The following is a 17,408-nucleotide window of genomic DNA, read 5'->3' on the forward strand; positions in this document are numbered from 1 at the left end:
TGTCTCCTGAGAAACCTGTATGCGGGTCAAGAAGTAACATGTTCCAGATATGGAACAATGGACTGGTTCCAAACTGGGAAAGGCTGTATATTGTCACCCTGCTTATTTAACTTCTATGCAGAGTACATCATGTGAAAAGTCAGGCTGGATGAAACACAAGCTGGAATCAAGATTGCTGGGAGAAATATCAACCTGAGATATGCAAATGATACCACTCTAATGGCAGAGAGTGAAGAGGAACTAAAGAGCCTCTTAATGAGGGTGAGAGAGTGAAAAGCTGGCTTGAAACTCAACATTCAAAAAACTATGATCATGGTATCCAGTCCCATCACTTCATGGCAAATAGAAGAGGGAAAATTGGAAACAGTGACAGATTTTTTTTTTTCCTGGAATCCAAAATCACTCTGAATCATGACTCCAACAATGAAATTAAAAGACGCTTGCTCCTTGGATGGAAAGCTATGACAAATCTAGACATTTTAAAAAACAGAGGTATCACTTTGCTGACAAAAGTCCCTACAGTCTAAGCTATGGTTTTTCCAGTCATCATGTACAATGTGAGAGCTGATCCACAAAGAAGGCTGAGCTCCAAAGAACTGATGCTTTCAAACTGTGATGCTGGAGAAGACTCTTGAGAGTAACTTGAGGAGCAAGGAGACCAAACCAGTCCATCCTAAAGGGATCAACCCTGAATATTCATTGGAAGGACTGATGCTCAAGCTGAAGCTCCAATATTTTGGCCATCTGATGTGACGAGCCGACTCATTGGAAAATATTCTGATTCTGGGAAAGATTGAAAGCAAAAGGAGAAGGGGGCAGCAGAGGATGAGATGGGTAGATAGCATCTTCTACTCAATGGACATGAGTTCGAGCACACTCCGGGAAATAGTGGAGGACAAAGAAGGCTAGTGTCCTGCAGTCCATGGGGTCACAAAGAGTCAGACATGACTTAGCAACTGAACCACAACAACAAATAGTTGACTGGCAACGTTGTGTTAGTGACAGGTGTAAAGCAACGTGATTCAGTTACACATGTCTCTGCTGGTTTTCAGGTTGTTTTCCCACTTAGGTTATCACAGAATGTTGAGCAGACCTCCCAGTGTACAGAGGTCCTTGCGGATTGTCTGCTTGGACTTCTGTTATCCTCTCTCTTCACACGGCTAACTCTCTCCTGGCTGTTCTCCAGTGTCCGTTCACGCGTCACTTTCATAAAAGGCTTTCCTTGACTCTTCAAGCCTCATTATTGTTTCTCACAGTGCCCTGAGCTTTCTCTGTCACAGTAGTTACCGTAAATCACGATTTAAGCTGTGATCACAAATATCTGTAGGTATTAGTTTAGTCGCCGTCACTCTGTCCCCCTGGATGGTTAGTGTCGTGAGGACAGACGGTCCTTTATACCGAGTCCCCAGTGTCATTCCTGACACTAGTAAATGCTCCATATATACTTGCTAAGGGGATGAAAGAATTCCCAGACTTCCAACCTGAAACCCCGGCGAAGTGACACTCTCTGTCTGAGCCAGTATTCACGTGATGGAGAAACAACAGTATTTGTAGAACCAAATAATCAAAGGCTTAGGGAATAAAAGTGAGTGAGTCAGGGGAGGTCAATGGTCAGGTGCCATGTCCAGGGCACAAGAGCAGTCACTCCACCAACCTCAGCTCCTTCCTTCGTCTCCCGGGGCTTGTGCCCCAAACCAGCAGGCAGACCATTGCCACAGTGATGCTCCCACTGAGACAAGAAAGAGGGCTTTTAGATACTGCTCTTCCTAAATCCAAGAAGGCTGAAAACTGGTCCAGACAGGATGGAGTGACCTTAGGCACTTCAGGCCTGTAGGTGAGCAACTTTCCCCTTGTCAATGACCAAGACGCCACGTTAAAGCCTCTCCTGGTTCCGGCTGTCAAGCTCGAGGCACCAGCTCGGGAGTCTCCGCAGCCTGTGCGCTCCCAGGCTTTGACCAGCACTGTGACCTGTAAGTCCGTTCTCTCTCACTAGAGATCCTGTGTCCCCTCTTAGGAAGCCTCACCCCACTCTGACCACGGAGACTCATGCTAGTCTTACTCCCAATATCTAATTACAGAAGGACTTCTTTCTGCCACAGCTGGCCTATTTTTCATAATAGAGAAAACCTGCTCAGCAAATATGTGGGCAAAATATGCTCTTTGCAGGAGCAAAGGAGGAAAGAAAAAGCTAGTTTAGATTTTCCTAGAATAGTTCACGTCTTATAAAATATTTGCTGAAACCAGCACATCACATCCCAGATGCAAATGCTTTTGGAGAATGGTTTTAAAAAATTTGTAACATCATAGTCCAGTCTTTCAAACTGACATTTTTTCATAAGTGTCCTCTGCATGCTTGCATGCTTAGTCGCTCAGTCATGCCCGACTCTTAGTGATCCGTGGACTGTGGCCCACCAGGCTCCTCTGTACATGGGATTGTTCAGGAAAGAATACTGGAGTGTGTTGCCATTTTCCTCCTCCAGGGGATCTTTCCAGTCTAGGAATCAAACCCCTGTCTCCTGTGTCTCCTGCATTGCAGGTGTATCCTATATCCGCTGAGCCATTGGGTAAGCCTCAGTTGTCCTCTGATCATTGTTTAAAGGGAACCGAGTCATTTCCCCAGTGTATTAAAGTGGCTTCAATAATGTGGGGAAGGGGATGGCAGAATAGATCTACAGAAATGACCTGCTGAGAACGGTGACACAGCGCCAATCAGCGAATGTCAGGGTTTGAAGTAACAACGACTTAAAGGTATGAAGAGATACCACGAGCCCACTGTCAGGCACCGTCTGAAGTATCGCACTCCCTCTCAGATGGCTGTCAAATGAGACTTAAAGGGCTACAAGGCTGAACCCAAAATTACCTAAGGACAATTAGGTAAGTTAATACCTGTGACTTATCGCTCTCCATGGAGAGCAAAATGAATTTGAAAATCTTTTTGTGACCCAGAGAGTTGGCTCAGGTTCAAACTGCTCCCACCATCTGTTCCCAGTATTCATTTGCCGAGTGACCTGCTGCTGCGTGTTCCCCAGCCAGCTCTGCCGTCACAAGTCAAAGCCATGTGGATCTACATTTGGACACATTTGGTCATACCCCGTGACATACATGTTGTATGATTTGGTTATGCCACTCGACAAGATTCTATATAATCCAAGATTTTATGTACATTCCTTAATTCCTCGCGTGGTCTCATTCTGACTATTGGCATCTGTAATAGATTCAATTCTTTTTTTGGTTAAATTCAAAATTCCCAAGCAAAGGTAGAATGGCATGTTGACTAGTGTTGACTAGTGTTATTGTAGCTAGCATCTTTTCTTTAAACTTACTATTCTCTAAGGATTTCAGAAATAATCTCATGCTCACTCACTAGCTAGGGCTACAAATACATCCAGAGAGAGTGTTTTGTTTTGTTTTGTTTTTTAAGTTTAACTAGAGGCTTCCCTTGCTAGGGGAAATCCTTTGAGTTATACAGAAATCAGTTGCCAGAGACTTCTAGGCCATGTCAAAAGAAAATCCCAAGATTTCAAAAATTACTACTTGAAAATTTTAGGATCCTAAATTATATATATATATATATATAATACATATGTATGATTTTTAATTAAAGCATAGTTGATTTATAATGCTGTGTTAATTTCTGCTCCACAGCAGGGATTCGGTTGTACGTATAGACATTCTTTGTCATATTCCTTTCTATGATGGGTTATCACAGGATATTGAATATGGTTCCTTCCTGTGATGCTGTGGGACTTTGCTGTTGATCGTTCTACATGTAACAGCATCTGCTGAGCGCGCCTCCCACTCTGTCCCTCCCCCACCACACGGCAGCCACCAGTCTGTTCTCCAAGTCTGTGAGTCTGTTTGGTAGATAAGTTCATTTGTGTCATATTTTAGATTCCTCATCTAAACTACATGTTAAGACATAATTTCGGCAGGCCTGTGAAACACTTTCTCACACAGACCACATAGAGAGAATTTCTGTTTTGTCTGCAGCAGCAGCAAATGTGAATTTATGCCATTTCAGTCATTTTTGCTTTTTCTCATTGGTTTCCTTGACATTTATCTGGTGCTCAACATATACCAGAAATAATTTTGCCCTGAATAAGTCTCAATTATAACTTTGTCATTTATTTCACAACACTTTAATCTTCCTTCAAAGCTTACTCACTGATGGATGATTATTAAGCACTTTTCAAATTCCTAGCACTCGGTGTCGTATGAAACAGAGCCCTGAAACGTGACAAGCCCTAAAGCTCCTTACAGCACAATCGGGGCAGAGAGGACGTCCACCCTCAACCAGCATCGCCCTGGATGCAAGGCCAGTTTCCCAGCAGTGGGAGACTGTGGATGCCCTGGCTCCAGGCGATCAAGGAATTATGTCTGGAGACGTCAGCTGGACAGGCAGGAGCACCGTGAGGACGGCAGCTGAAGCTGGCAGGGGAGGGAACTGCTAGAGTGCTCTCGTGGCACGCGTCTGCCCGGTGTAACAGAGCCAGGGGAGGGAGCTGCAGGAGTGCTCCCGAGGCACGCATCTGCCTGCGTCTGCCCAGTGTAACAGAGCCAGGGGAGGGAACTGCAGGAGTGCTCCCGTGGCACGCGTCTGCCCGGTGTAACAGAGCCAGGGGAGGGAGCTGCAGGAGTGCTCCCGAGGCACGTGTCCGCCCGCGTCTGCCCAGTGTAACAGAGCCAGGGGAGGGAACTGCAGGAGTGCTCCCGTGGCACGCGTCTGCCCGGTGTAACAGAGCCAGGGGAGGGAGCTGCAGGAGTGCTCCCGAGGCACGTGTCCGCCCGCGTCTGCCCAGTGTAACAGAGCCAGGGGAGGGAACTGCAGGAGTGCTCCCGTGGCACGCGTCTGCCCGGTGTAACAGAGCCAGGGGAGGGAGCTGCAGGAGTGCTCCCGAGGCACGCATCTGCCTGCGTCTGCCCAGTGTAACAGAGCCAGGGGAGGGAACTGCAGGAGTGCTCCCGAGGCACGCATCTGCCCGCGTCTGCCCGGTGTAACAGAACCAGGGGAGGGAACTGCAGGAGTGCTCCCGAGGCACGCATCTGCCCGCGTCTGCCCAGTGTAACAGAGCCACGGGAGAGAACTGCAGGAGTGCTCCCATGGCACGCGTCTGCCCGGTGTAACAGAGCCAGGGGAGGGAACTGCAGGAGTGCTCGCGAGGCACGCGTCTGCCCGTGTCTGCCCAGTGTAACAGAACCAGGGGAGGGAACTGCAGGAGTGCTCCCGTGGCACGCGTCTGCCCGGTGTAACAGAGCCAGGGGAGGGAACTGCAGGAGTGCTCCCGAGGCACGCATCTGCCCGATGTAACAGAGCCAGGGAAGGGAACTGCAGGAGTGCTCCCGAGGCACGCATCTGCCCGATGTAACAGAGCCAGGGAAGGGAACTGCAAGAGTGCTCCCGAGGCACGCATCTGCCCGTGTCTGCCCAGTGTAACAGAGCCAGGGGAGGGAACTGCAGGAGTGCTCCCGAGGCACGCGTCTGCCCGTGTCTGCCCAGTGTAACAGAGCCAGGGGAGGGAACTGCAGGAGTGCTCCCGAGGCACGCATCTGCCCGCGTCTGCCCAGTGTAACAGAGCCACGGGAGAGAACTGCAGGAGTGCTCCCATGGCATGCGTCTGCCCAGTGTAACAGAGCCAGGTAAGGGAACTGCAGGAGTGCTCCCGAGGCACGCGTCTGCCCGTGTCTGCCCAGTGTAACAGAACCAGGGGAGGGAACTGCAGGAGTGCTCCCGTGGCACGCGTCTGCCCGGTGTAACAGAGCCAGGGGAGGGAACTGCAGGAGTGCTCCCGAGGCACGCATCTGCCCGGTGTAACAGAACCAGGGGAGGGAACTGCAGGAGTGCTCCCGTGGCACGCGTCTGCCCGGTGTAACAGAGCCAGGGGAGGGAACTGCAGGAGTGCTCCCGAGGCACGCATCTGCCCGGTGTAACAGAACCAGGGGAGGGAACTGCAGGAGTGCTCCCGTGGCACGCGTCTGCCCGGTGTAACAGAGCCAGGGGAGGGAACTGCAGGAGTGCTCGCGAGGCACGCGTCTGCCCGTGTCTGCCCAGTGTAACAGAACCAGGGGAGGGACCTGCAGGAGTGCTCCCATGGCACGCGTCTGCCCAGTGTAACAGCCAGGGGAAGGAACTGCAGGAGTGCTCGCGAGGCACGCGTCTGCCCGCGTCTGCCCGGTGTAACAGACCAGCACCCGAGGGGGCTTTCCAGAGCAGAACCCCCCCCCCCCCCACACACCACGCCCTCCACCCACCTCTTGTCTGTAGAAAAACGTTAGCCTCCGATTCCAAAGAATGAATTTAATCAGAAAAGTGAGCAAATGCAGAAAGGAAAACAAACAAGGCAAAATAATAATTGTTAGCCATTAAATAAAATCAGGGACCTTTCATTTCTCCTCAGGGCTTCCCAGGCGGCACAGTGGTGAAGAATCTGCCGGCCAGTGTAGGAGTCGCGAGAGATGCGGGTTCGATCCTTGGATTGGGAAGATCCTCTGGAGAAGGAAATGGCAACCCACTCCAGTATCCTTGCCCCGAAAATCCCGTGGACAGAGGAGCCTGGGGGGGGGGGGGGGGGTTCAGTCCATGGGGTCACAAAGTGTGGGACACAATTGAGCAATAGCACCCATGCCCTGCATTCAACGGCTGTAGATAATATTCTGACCCATATCCTTGAGCTGTTTTGCAGATACTGAAACCCCCACCAAGTGGGAGATGTTAACTGCATGCTGCCCACAAGCAAATAGACCCTCAGGCTGGTTGGAACCAAAAGGTTGATGTTGACTCCTAATTACCACGCCACCAACCAATCAGAAGAATGTCCGCAAGTTGACCACACACCCAAACCCTCCTCCTTACCTCCTCATCTTTAAAAACCTTTCCCTGAAAGCCTCCAGGGAGTTCGGGCCTTTTGAATACTCGCTGCCTGGACTTCTTGCATGGCACCTGCGGTAAACACTGCACTTTCCTTCACCACGACCTGCTGTCGGTGGACTGGCTTCACTGCGTATGAGTGAGCGGACCCCCGCTGGGCGGTGACCCCCCCCCCCCCCCCCAGCACTCCCGCGGTGGTGAGCGCCCCCCACCTCTCCTCCCCGTCCTCCGGGCACAGGCACGACCCACAGAACAGGCTCAGTAAAGGAACACCCCCGCATCAGGCTTCACTGCGCTCCTGGTCTCTGCGCTGCTGCAACCCCACCCTGCCTTCCGCTGCTGGCCTATTGCCGGAAAAAGCATCACTTAGGTGATAACCCATAATGGAAAAGAATATATATATGTATATCTGAGTCACTTTGCTGTACAGCAGAAATTAATAAAACATTTTAAATCAACTATATTTTAACAAAATAATTTTAATGCCATTATATAAATTTTCATTGAAAATTAAATTTCCACTCAGGCTTACACAAAATGTATTGGTATGAAAAATTACATCTTTCTGGAAAAACTGTTCCACAAGAAGCATGAGATTTACATGTGTCACAATTTATATTTCAAAATAATTAATCAGAAACATATTACAACCTTGTCACAGCTTATAAAATACTCTTAAGAGCTTCAGTAACAGCTGCATCAGCAGACCTCAAAAATTTTTAACTATAAAAAACATGTGTGGTCTTGTATTTGCCAAGCGTGACTGATACTACTTTCTGTTATATCAGTTGAAAACAAAATTGCTAAAAGTGTAAATTTGATGACCTAATAAATTAATTTGCAGAAATCCAAGACAGAAGTCTTATGATCATTCAAGATATTATATTATCATGTTATTTATTATAGTAATGAAAATTATGACATCAAAGACATTATTTTTAGTTTGAAAGTTATGTTGTTACTTAGGTGTCACTATTTCCCAGCTCATCTTTAGTGATAAAAACATTAAGAAAAAGCATTATATTTTAGCTCCTTTAGTGGCACTTTTCCCCTACTTTTTGAACAAGGGGCTCCACAGTCTTACTTTGCACTGGTCCCTTCCACCTTCTGGTCAGAATTCTTTCTTGTCAACGTAGTCAAGGTCTGGAGGACTTAGGCCCTAGCCACTGAACTCTGTCATAGACGGTTAGGACTCCTGGTTAGGGAACTAACATCCTGCTTCATACTCTTTGAGACCCTACAGACTGCAGCATGCCAGGTTTCCCTGTCCTTCACTGTCTCCTGGAGTTTGCTCAGATTCATGTCCATTAAGTTGGTGATGCTATTTAGCCATCTCATCATCTGTCCCCTTCTCCTCCTGCTTTCAGTCTTTCCCAGCATCAGGGTCTTTTCTAGTGAGTCAGCTCTTCACATCAGGTGGCCAAAGTATTGGAGCTTCAGCTTCAGCATCAGTCCTTCCAGTGAATATTCAGGACTGATAACCTTTAGTTTGGTTTCTTTTGGTTTGATCTCCTTGCCCCAAGGGACTCTCAAGAGTCTTCTCCAGCCCTACAATTCAAAGGCATCAATTCTTCAGTGCTCAGCCTTCTTTATGGTCCAACTCTCACATCCATACATGACTACTGGAAAAACCATAGCTTTGACTATATGGACCTTTGTCAACAAAATGATGCCTTTGCTTTTTAATATGCTGTCTAGATTTGTCATAGCTTACATTCCAAGGAGCAAGCATCTTTTCATTTCATGGCTGCAGTCACCATCTTCAGTGATTTTAAAGCCCAAGAAAATAGTCTCTCACTGTTTCCACTTTTCCCCATCTATCTGTCATGAAGTGATGGGGCCAGATGCCACGATCTTAGATTTTTTAAAGTTGAGTTTTAAGCCAGCTTTTCACGCTCCTCTGAGTCCTCTTAGACAAATATATCAGTGGTTTTGTGTATTAAAGAAAAAAAGAAAAAAATACTTCATTACCTTTTCACAGGAAACAAGAAGAAAAATCTATTTAAACAGTGTCATTTTCCCTCAGACTCCTGCCATGATGTTCAGAGATCATCCCTCAGTATCACCCTCCCGCCTAGAAAAGTGCAGTCTTAATTGAATGTTTTGTATCATTGGTGAATAGAGTTCAGCCTCGTGTTGCAAGATAAAGGGGATAAGGTTGCACAAAGCAACATTATTCCCCAGGTTACTGGAAAAAGCTCCAGTCGATTCCAGTGTGTCCCCGACACCCTGTGGATGAGGCCGTGGGCTGCCAGCATCTGCAGGTGCCAGTGAGGCAGGACACTGATTCGTGACCTCTGCTGCTCCCTGAGTGACAGTCCTACTGGGGTACTGACCCTAGTCTAGAGAGTAATCAGGGGTCATTTCTCTTTTCACCAACATTTCCTCCTCAAGAAGCCTTCTTCAAGTGACTTCCAGGCTCTTGAGATGTGAGTCCAGGATGGCGGGTTCCTTTACATGTTCTTTCTCTTGTCCCCAAGAACTGACCCCTTTCTCCACTTCTCTATCCAGACACATTCCTGAGCTCACCTTGCCCAGTTCCGTGACTTTAGCCTCCTCACTGATGACTCATGTTTCTCACCCTCCATCTCTCCCCTGAACTCCAGACCTACATACCCAGCTGCCTATTCAGTGACTAATTCAGGGCTTCCCTGGTGGCTCAGCTGGTAAAGAGCCCAATGTAGGAGACCCGGGTTTGATCCCTGAGGTTGGAAAGAACCCCCGGAGGAGGCCATGGCAACACACTCCAGTATTCTTGCCTGGAGACTCCCACGGACAGAGGAGCCTGGCGGGCTACAGTCCATGGGGTCACAAAGAGTCAGACACAACTGAGCAATTAAGCACACAGCGCATTCAGTGACTCAACTTGAATTTCCAATAGAAATCTCCAGCCTAACACATGCACATACGTGTTCTGCCGGTTCTCCACTGTGGGGTGGGAGTTCCTGCCCTTTACAGGGTAGAGCCCATTCCACTATAGAAGCTGAAAGTGCTGGGTTCCGCTTTCCAAGCCTCTTGCTGCTGGAACACGAGCACGTGAACGGGGCTCTGCCAACCACATCCCCCTGCCCCAGTCTCTGAAGCCAGAGCTGAGCACATGGAGAGGCCACGTCCACACGGGGTCCTTTCCAGGGACACGCGGTGGCAGCAGTGACCACAGCTGGTCAGGACACTAACGTAAGCAACAGCAGCAGTGCTGAAGCCACACTTGGTCCTGATGAGATCAGACGCGGGGGCGGCAGTGTCTGCACAGAAGGGAGAGTGTATCTTCACGACACCCATTTCTGAACTTGATTTAGGGATTGGTTTCTGCCTTTGTAGACTTTAGGCCTTGCTTCCTCATCCTCCCAGAGATTCTCAGAACTACTTAATGTTCATTTAATGAATCATTTTTCTTAAAGTCTCTGTTGCTTGCAGCTAAGAGTCCTGACTTCTAAAATATCTAAACTCAAGACAATCCTCAAGGCAACAACTTCTTTTCCTCTAATATTGCTAAGAAATTTAAAACAGTTGCAAGAAACAAGTCCAGTTAACCAGCTGTAACTAAAGCAGCAGACATAGGGCTGCTCGACTCTGTGCGACCCCATAGACGGCAGCCCAGCAGGTTCCCCCGGCCCTGGGATTCTCCAGGCAAGAACACTGGAGTGGGTTGCCATTTCCTTCTCCAATGCATGAAAGTGAAAAGTGAAAGTGAAGTTGCTCGGTTGTGTAAGACTCTTTGCGACCCCAGGGACTGCAGCCCACCAGGCTCCTCCGTCCATGGGATTTTCCAGACAAGAGTACTGGAGTGGTTGCCATTGCCTTCTCCAAGAGATAGGGCTAGTAATCCTAAAATATAAGAAAGTACAGGCTCTGGTTATAAGTCAGTGTTTAGTGTGATTTTAAACAATGGCTTCATTATAGGCTTCTTTTTCTCATATTTTTTAAACTTTATTTTTAATTGGAGGATAATTGCTTTACAATATTGTGTTGGTTTCTGCAGTACAACAGCATAAATCAGCCCTAAGTACACATATATTCTTTCCCTCTTGAATCTCCCTCCCACCCCCTTCCCACCCCTTCCCACCCCACCCCTCTAGGTTGTCACAGAGTACAGAGCTGAGCTCCCTGTGTGCAGGCTTCTGTTGAAGAAAAACCCCTGTGTTGTACTTAAATTACGATATGCTGTGATGACATGTTATATTCAAGCAGTTATTCATGAACACCGTTATAGCCAAGAGCAAGGAACCCTGTACAGCTGCTGAGCCTCAAAGGGTGAGGATGGAATTCTGGCTGGTCCTCAGGGTGAATTTAATTTGCCTTCCAGTAAATTTCTCAACAGAGACGCTCAGGAGTAGGTCGGAGTGGTCCTGGCCAGGTCGAATTTGCGGAAAGCTTATTCCACAATTGCTTTTCTGTTTTCACAAACTTACTTCTCAGTATTTACAAGACCTGAGCTGCATATGATTTTGGATTTTTACAAACTTGTTTCTCACACCTAAGCTGACTCATGGTGTCCTCAGGGTGAGCTCTTTGCAGGGCTCCAGGAGACCTCTGGCTGCAAGATTCCCAGAAGACGTGTGAGGTGTGAGGTCCAGTCCTGGTGTATCATCCCTGCCTGCAGCCTCTCCTGACGGTAAGTGGCGGCTGCAGCCCACTCACCGATGAGCCACCCTCTGGCGGCGGCGGCGGGGGTGGGGTGGGGGCAGGGTACCCGCGAGACGGCGGCAGCCCAGCCCCCTTCAGCATTGTTCACCGCATCTGCGGTAAAACTAGGAGTCCTTTCAACACAAAAGCATAGGCGTGCAGGTTGCATCTGCCCTTCCTTCTCTCCTCCCGAAAAGGCACCCTCCACTTCGCTCTGCTCGTTCAGCCGGCGCAGGGCACGCAGCAGCACCTCGCTCCCTGCAGCCGCCCTGCGCCTTTCCGAACCGCTTTGTTCGCACTCCCACCGCCTGGTTTGGAGGCGGGACGCAGTGTCTCCCCCTCACAGAACAGTTCCCCTCTCACCGTGAAGCGCGCTCCCAGCGGGTGCTCCTCCAGACTGCACAGCCGGGCGGCCCCCTCCTCCTCCCCAGCCTTCTGCTCAGATGGGCTGGAGGGAAGTGAGGCCACGCGTGGTCTTTAAGCCAATGCCTGGGAAGCCCAGAGGGTCCATATACCACAATATATCATAATTGTGATACATTTCATATATGATATTAAACACAATTTCATAATTCATCTATGAAGATTGTGGAAGTTTCTTCAGGGGGTGGGGTCCTTGGCATCTTTCCTGGAGGAACTTGCATCGTCCCATTCATCGCCCCTGTGCAGTGATTTCACTGATGTGCCCCAACCACAAGTTACCCCACTATGCTTGAGGACAAACATGCTTTTTGGCAACAAAATCCAAAGTCATCATGGGACAATTTTAGTGGTAGAATCTATGTGTTTGCTTCCATAGCAGTGACTTCTGTTGAGGTAAAATGACCTTTCTAATTAGAATGTATTCTTTTTTTTTTTTTAATATTTATTTTAGTTTTAGTTGCGGTGCGCAGGATCTTTGATCATTGTTGGGGTGTGCAGATCTTTTAGTTGTGGTATGCAAACTCTTAATTGCAGTATGTGGGATCTTGTTCCCCAGCCAGGGATGGAACCTGGGCCCTCTGCGTTGAGAGTGCAGAGTCTTAGCCACTGGACAACCAGGGATTATGTATGGTGTGTATTCTTACTGATTCATTCAATAACCATTTGTGGAAAATCTACTGCTTACCAGGCACACTGCCAAACACTGGGTTACAATTCTGAGCCAAAAAAAGATGAGGTGCTTCTCTTTAGGAAACTTACAGTCTAGCGGGTGAGAATAATGAAATAAAAGAATCACACAAATATGTTAAATTCAAACCTAATAAACCTGTGGAAGAAAAGGCTATGACTGAGAGGATTGGGGAAGCAGGGAAACTGTTCTCAGGCGATCGAGGCAGCAGTGTTTCCACGTTGTATTACTGGATTCCAATTATATAGAAAGAGAGAGATTGTGAGCCTAACAGCTGAGTCAAGGCCTCATTCTGCCAACATCATTCTGCCTTTTTCACTATTTGCATTTTAAGAGGCTATGTAATATTGATATTCAGGAAATGTGAAAATGTGAAATTATGAATTGTAGATTGCAGATCAGAGTGGGCTGACATTAAGAACCTTCTAAGATTCTCTGTTTTTTTTTCCACAGGTGACCTGCCTTGGTATGTGGTATTGACATTTGATACCAGATTGGTGAGCAAGTAATACTATATTGATTGAGGATGTTAATGAAATTCCCCCAAGCCATTTAAAACAAAATTTCTAGAAAGCTCTTCTTTTCCATGCAAATTCATTCCTAAAACACAAAACTCAAACTAATTATGAGATGACATGTGATTATTCGATATACAAATCCAGGTCAGATCACATCATCACCTAATTATAATGTAAGAAGCCTGGACTTTTCAGGGCTCTAAACAAAGTCTGGGTAGCAACAGTTTAAAAAAAAACAAACAAACAGGCACATGATATGCTGCTAATCTTCCTCTGAGAAAATACACACCCTAAAATGTCATACAGTAAGAACTTTAAAATTTTTTTTTTTTTTGTAAGAACTTTAAAATTGTTAATACCATATTAGGAAAAAAGTTTATGCTATGATTAACGGGCATGATTTCCCTTTTGATTTGGTAACCATCATGTTGGTTTGGGAAAACATGAAACAATTTAAGTCAATTGTAAGCTATTTGATTTTCATTTTATAGCTACAGAACTATAATTTTTCAGTATCAAAATATTGTTTTATATTGTGATAATTCTCTCAAGGAATATTTGTTGGCAGATCCAAAAAATCAAAGCATATCACTATTCTCTTTTCTTTTCAAATTTTTGTATTTGTTATCCCAGTTATTCTATTGACAGGAAATTATTAATGCTTTTAATAGAGGCTTTTAATGTATTTTGATAAGAGGACAGTTTTTATGTACTTTGATTTAGAGGTATAGAAGAAAGGAATCTTTATTTATTGGTCTTATGTGTCAAGCAGCAGACATGATATTGACCAATGCAGCAGACATGGGTTCGATCCCTCCTCCAGGAAGATCTCACATGTCCAGGAAAGGAATCTTTATTTATTGATCTTATGTGTCAAGCAGCAGACATGATATTGACCAATGCAGCAGACATGGGTTCAATCCCTCCTCCAGGAAGATCTCACATGTCCGGGAGCAACACATCCCTGTGTGCCACAACTACTGAGCCTGGACCCTGGAGCCCAACAGCCGCAACTCCTGAAGCCCGCACACCCCACTCACCACGACTTGAGAAAGCCCGCGGAAAAGCGACAAAGACCCACCGCAGCCAAAATAAATTAGTTAGAAAACTGTAATCATGATGGTCTCTGTCACTTTACAGTTTACAAAGAAAATTTAATGGTATTTTCTTTAAGAGTTTACATAATCATAGTTTTACAAATTAAATAGCTGCACAAGTTTAGTGTGAAAAATAATAAAGCAAAAAAAGTTCATGTGCTCTCTTCCCAATTTTTGTTCCCAAAGGACTAATTTTCTACCCTTTTCTGTTTTGTTTAGTATTTATAGCTGTATTTCTATATTTGGTCAATGACTTTTTAACAATTTTTCAGTTTTGTATATCAACTTCCTTTTATGGAAGGTGAGAACGTGGTTCTCCTACACATTTATTGCCCCTACACCAACACATACTCACTTAAATGTCTCCTTCTTCCTCTTAATGTGATGTATTATTGTCTCATCTTTGATTGAATCAGCAGTCAGTATCTACATTGCTATGATTGTGAAATATTTTTTGTTGCTCAGCCATATGTGATTATGTTTCCTTTCTTGTACAACTTTGTTTTTCTGGTATTTGATCTGTCATTTGCTTAGTTTTCTGCATATCTTGCATTAATTTACCCTGAACGCCCTTCTAGAACATGTCTTCTCCCACACCCTTTTCCAGCACGCTGCACCCTCCCTCAGTTCTGCCTCCTTGGAGACAGCCCTTCCTGCCTCTCCCTCTTCCACCAGTCAGGCTGCGCCTGCGCTCAGGGCTCTGACCTGGGCTCTCGCTTCCCGCTCACCTGCCCGGGATCCCCATTTCCCGGATCCTGCAGGTGCCCCTTCCTTTGCTTACTCTTTCATTTTAAGCATCATCTCCATTAGCTTCCTGAGCAAATGTGTATAGATCATTTTTTCAGACCTTGTAACTTATATGCAGAGTACATCATGAGAAACACTGGGCTGGAAGAAGCACAAACTGGAATCAAGATTGCCGGGAGAAATATCAATAACCTCAGATATGCAGATGACACCACCCTTGTGGCAGAAGGTGAAGAAGAACTAAAGAGCTTCTTGATGAAACTGAAAGACGAGAGTGAAAAAGTTGGCTTAAAGCTCAACATTCAGAAAACTAAGATCATGGCATCTGGTCCCATCACCTCATGGGAAATAGATGGAGAAACAGTGGAAACAGTGTCAGACTTTATTTTTTTGGGCTCCAAAATCACTGCAGATGGTGACTACAGTCATGAAATTAAAAGATGCTTACTCCTTGGAAGGAAAGTTATGACCAACCTAGATAGCATATTAAAAAGCAGAGACATTACTTTGCCAACAAAGGTCCATCTGGTCAAAGCTATGGTTTTTCCAGTGGTCATGTATGGATGTGAGAGTTGGACTGTGAAGAAAGCTGATAGCCGAAAAATTGATGCTTTTGAACTGTGGTGTTGGAGAAGACTCTTGAGAGTCCCTTGGACTGCAAGGAGATCCAATCAGTCCATCCTAAAGCAGATCAGTCCTGGGTGTTCATTGGAAGGACTGATGCTGAAGCTGAAACTCCAATACTTTGGCCACCTCATGCGAAGAGTTGACTTGTTGGAAAAGACACTGATGCTGGGAGGGATTGGGGGCAGGAGGAGAAGGGGACAACAGAGGATGAGATGGCTGGATGGCATCACCGACTCGATGGGCATGAGTTTGAATAAACTCCGGGAGTTTGTGATGGACAGGGAGGCCTGGCATGCTGTGATTCATGGGGTCGCGAAGAGTTGGACATGACTGAGTGACTGAACTGAACCGAACTTAATGTCTAAAAATGTTTCAACTTAAAAACAAAGGGGACCTAATCAAACTTACAAGCTTTAGTACAGCACAGGAAACCACGTGCTCAGTCGTGTCTGACTCTTTGTGGCCCCATGGACTGTAGCTCAGCAGGCTGCTCTGTCCAGGAAATTTTCTAGGCAAGAATACTGGAGCAGTATTTCCTACTCCAGAGGATCTTCCTGACCCAGGGATTGAACCCACGTCTCTTGTGTCTCCTGCATTGCAAGCAGATTCTTTACCACTGCACCACTAAGCAAAATGAAAAGAAAATCTATGGACTGGGAGAAAATATTTTCAAATGATGCTACTGACAAGAGCTTAGTCTCCAAATTATATGAACAGCTCATACGACTCCATAACAAAATAACAAACAACCCTCCTTAAAAAATGGGGAGATCGAAATAGACATTTTTCCAAAGAAGATACACTGATAGCCAAAAGGCACAGAAAAAGTGCTCAGTGCCACTAATTATTAAAGAAATGCAAATCAAAATCATAAAGAGGCACCACCTCACACCCATCAGCATGGACATCGTAAAAACTCTACCACTAACAAATGTTGGAGAGGGTGTGGAGAAAAGGGAACCCAACTCCACTGCTGGTGGGAATATAAACTGGGGCAGTCACTGTGGAATGTATGTAGGTTCATCAAAAAAACTAAAAATAGAGACTTCCCTGGTGGCCCAGTGGTTAAGAATCCATCTTGCAATGCAGGGGACACGGGCTCGACCCCCAGTCCAGGAAGACCCCCCATGCTGAGGAGCAGCTGAGCCTGTGCCACAGCTAGAGAGTCTAGCACACCGTAAGAAGGGTCCCGCAGGACGCAGCGAAGGTGCTGTGTGCCTCAACTAAGACCCGACACAGCCAGATAAACAAACATTTTTATTTTATTTTTTTTTTTTTGTCATTGTGCCTAGGTTTATTATAAGTTAAACATCGCTATATTGTCATATCTGTCACAAGCTTGTCAACAAAGAAAGTACCTCTAAAAACAATAACAAGGAAAACTCCTCAAAAATGTAAATGTGATATGAGCTTTTAGATAAACTCAAAAATATGGAACGCTTCACGAATTTGCGTGTCATCCTTGCGCAGGGGTCATGCTAATCTTCTCTGTGTCATTCCAATCCTAGTATATGTGCTGCCGAAGTGAGCACAAACAAACATTTTTAAAAAGCAAACTAAAAACAGAGTTGTCAAGTCAGTTCAAAAAGATGCCTGCACCCTATGTTCATAGCAGCATTATTTACAATAGCCAAGACACAGAAACAATCTAAGTGTCCACCAAGAGTTGAATGGGTAAAGATGTGCTTCAGCTCAGTTCAGTCGGTCGGTCGTGTCCAACTCTTTGCGACCCCATGAATCGCAGCACGCCAGGCCTCCCTGTCCATCACCAACTCCTGGAATTTACTCAAACTCATGTCCATCGAGTCAGTGATGCC

General features: G+C 46.3%; 1 non-coding gene across 1 annotated transcript; it reads right to left on the minus strand.

Moving 5' to 3' along the window:
• Window positions 1–17,016: 17,016 nt before the first annotated feature.
• Window positions 17,017–17,123, minus strand: LOC133060084 (U6 spliceosomal RNA). Its single transcript, XR_009693746.1, has one exon. It is a non-coding gene; the product is annotated as a U6 spliceosomal RNA (small nuclear RNA).
• Between the last annotated feature and the right edge of the window lie 285 nt (window positions 17,124–17,408).

Source organism: Dama dama, chromosome 7 (assembly GCF_033118175.1).
Source record: "Dama dama isolate Ldn47 chromosome 7, ASM3311817v1, whole genome shotgun sequence".
Taxonomy (NCBI): domain Eukaryota; kingdom Metazoa; phylum Chordata; class Mammalia; order Artiodactyla; family Cervidae; genus Dama; species Dama dama.